Source organism: Poecilia formosa, unplaced genomic scaffold (assembly GCF_000485575.1).
Source record: "Poecilia formosa unplaced genomic scaffold, Poecilia_formosa-5.1.2 Scaffold2405, whole genome shotgun sequence".
NCBI classification, from domain to species: Eukaryota; Metazoa; Chordata; class Actinopteri; order Cyprinodontiformes; family Poeciliidae; genus Poecilia; species Poecilia formosa.
The window spans coordinates 1-3152 of NW_006802344.1; the positions used below are offsets into that span (position 1 = coordinate 1).

Sequence of the window (3152 nt, forward strand, 5' to 3'; positions counted from 1 at the left end):
CTCAGCTCCCAGTCCTCCAGTCTCAGAGAACTGGACCTGAGTAACAACAACCTGCAGGATTCAGGAGTGAAGCTTCTCTCTGCTGGACTGAAGAGTCCAAACTGCAACCTGGAAACTCTAAGGTAAAATGTGACCAATCCTGGTGAAACCAGATTTCTGTCCATTATCTGCTGTCAAGAGATTATGTAATTATTATTTCAGTAACAGATTATAATATTAACAGATATCTTACTGTGACATGGCAAACCATGCTAAGTCTCAACAAAGGAGCATTATTGCTTATCCTTCCTCCAAATAGCTGTTAGAATTTCTCATCCATCCTACAAATGACAAATGTTGATTTTTATTACATACAAAATGAAACGGTTTTATTATCATTTCATGTTAATAGCAAGTTGAGTGTTTTCTTCTTATGAGGATAAAATGCATTATTTAAGTATTCTTTGTTTCATTTAGCACAGTTTATCTTGAAGGCCTGCCACCTTAGAAAGAGGATGCTTTTTATTTAAAGATGTCATGATCCGTGTTTCTGTGTGTTTATTTTTGAGTCGTTTCTGTGCTTATTGTTATCCTTTTCCCTGTGTGTCTCTGCGTCTTCCCTGTTGATTGTTCCCCGTTGATTGTCTCCCAGGTGTGTCTCTTTCCCTTGATTACCCCGTGTGTATTTATGTCCACCGGTTGTCTCTGTCTCTTGTCGGGTCCTTGTCTGAGGTCTAACGTCGTGTGTATGTCACTCCTTGTTTGACGCTCCAGTAGAACTTCTAAGTCCTGGATAGCGTCAGCTCTATTTTCCAGTTTTTAGTGTATCAGTGCTACCGGTAATTAGCTGCCCGCTAACTTCTCCGCCGTGCCGCCTGTATTGGACTGTTGAGCTTCCGTCATTAAACATCACTTTATTCATCATAACCTGGGTCTCAGCATCTCTCCTCACCACCTCAAACCACCACGCTATGAAAAAATAATATTTATGTCTGTCCATTTGTATATGTTCTATGGTGTCTTATAAGCTTATGTGGGCTTGGCTCCTGTAAAATCATGTATGACACATATGAAAATACAGACTACTACCACTCATGAAAATGTCCAGTTCAGAACTTGGGCTCTACCTCAATGTTCTCATCATGTGATGAATTGTGTGTCTGCAGCTTATCAGGCTGTTTGGTCTCAGAGGAAGGCTGTGCTTCTCTGGCCTCAGCTCTTACCTTTAACCCCTCCCATCTGAAAGAGTTGGACCTGAGCTACAATCATCCAGGAGACTCAGGAGTGAAGCTGCTGTCGGCTGGACTGAAGGATCCAGACTGGAGACTGGAAGCTCTCAGGTATGGAGGAACCTGCTGCAGGAGCAGAGAAGGTCTGATAGAGGAGGAAGAGGAGAAACGTCTTTAGTCTGATGGGAAACATTTAGTTTGAAGAGAAATATTTAGTTTTCACCCATGTTATTTATAAATTAATGGACAACATTATAAATGCCATGTTCAGCTTTAACCGTCTGACCCACATGCAAAATCAACAGTTTGGGTAAAGATATGGGTTTTATTTTCTTTAAAAAAAGACAATTCTCCTTGAACCTTCTGGGAGCAGTTGTCTTGTGCCTGGAATGAGAGCAGGGTTACTGGCGGCCCAAAATGTGGTGATCAGAGATGCAATATGGAACAGCTTACTTTAGAATGGTTCTAGTTGAAGCGTGGGGGAATGTGCCAAGGTCCAGTGTGGAGAATGGTTCACAGAGGTTCCTGAGATGAGCGTGAGGATGGTGATGACTGGGAGCCAGAGAAATGATGGAGTGGTGTGGCGGAAGCAGCGGGCAGGCAGATTTGCAGGTAAGAACCACAGGAGGATAAAACAATGGAACCAATCCAGTTGGACAATCCAGAGGCTGACCTGGAGGCGGCAAACACAGGGACTATGAAACCACTGGAAAATACTGAAGAGACGGAGCAAAGAAACTGATACTGTAGACTACAAGAGACGGCTAGAGAGACTATTGGTGCACGTTGATCATCCAGCACTGAGTGAAGGTTCTGGTCCTCCTTTATCCCCAACACTGATGAGGCTGATGAGATCCACCTGTGTAGGCTGCCCAGGTTCTTCACCAAGATCTTCGCTGGAAGAGATGCATCACTCACACTCAAACACACATACAGGAAGCCTGACATATTTTGTCTCTTATGACAGTTTGATAACAAAATTATTTCTGGTAATTTTTGCTTTGTAACTCTGTAAATAGCTGCCCATTGAAAGCTGTAGGAATCTTTCACATGGTGCTGAACAAACCTGGGAAACCAACCCATCTACTGGAACCACAATGACCTGGTAGTCAGAGCAGCAGGGGGCCAAATATAGCTCCATGTGGAACCAAGAGGTTGGAGAGAGAAAATCAGTTTAAACTGTTTCCTATCAGAGTTCAGTTTGTCTCTCTGTCTTCACAAACCAGGAGCATCATGGGCGGGGCTTCCACTGATTGGTCTACTGAGAAAATACCAGGAGCTGATTGGCTGATGGACAGGAAGTTAAAATATGCAGATAAATGACATCATAAAGTAGATATTATTGATACTGAAGAGACATGGCTGAGAGCAAATGTAGATTTTAGAATAAGTGAAAATGTTTCAATGACAGGAAGAAAGGAAAAGGAGGAGGATGGGCAACATCTAGAATAGATCATCTATGTTCAGAGAAACGTAGAGGAACTGATATAGAATATGTAGCAATAGAAACAATAATAAATGAGCTAAAATGAACATTTATGAAAGTTAGATTAGAATCAGTTAACCCAGATTAAAGGTCTGGATTATCAGTAATATGTGGTGACTGTAATGCACATGGGATATTATGGGATGAAACAAAACAGATGCAAATGGAGAAACAGCAGAAGAATAATTAGAGGGTAAGAACTGATGATGTTTGGATGGTTTAAGAGGGACAAGAACAGATGTTGATCCAGGAAATGGATCAGTCCTTAATTATGGTTTATGATAATCAAGGACAGCTGAGCTCTGACTCTGGCAGCTGAAGGAGGAACAGCTTATCCTGCTCTCTCCCGTATTTACTGATAACTTTGCCTGTGAATTATTTTTAAAGTCACAATTTTTATGGTTATATTTACATTATCGACATCATAACTGGATTACTTCAGACCTAAGGACTGGGAG

At 41.7% G+C, this 3152-nt stretch overlaps 1 long non-coding RNA gene across 1 annotated transcript; it reads left to right on the top strand.

The window, feature by feature from the left end:
• Positions 1 to 6: 6 nt before the first annotated feature.
• On the top strand, positions 7 to 1275 carry LOC107835414 (uncharacterized). The gene is made up of 2 exons (XR_001661232.1): positions 7 to 122; positions 1146 to 1275. It is a non-coding gene; the product is annotated as an uncharacterized LOC107835414 (long non-coding RNA).
• The last annotated feature ends 1877 nt before the right edge of the window (positions 1276 to 3152 follow it).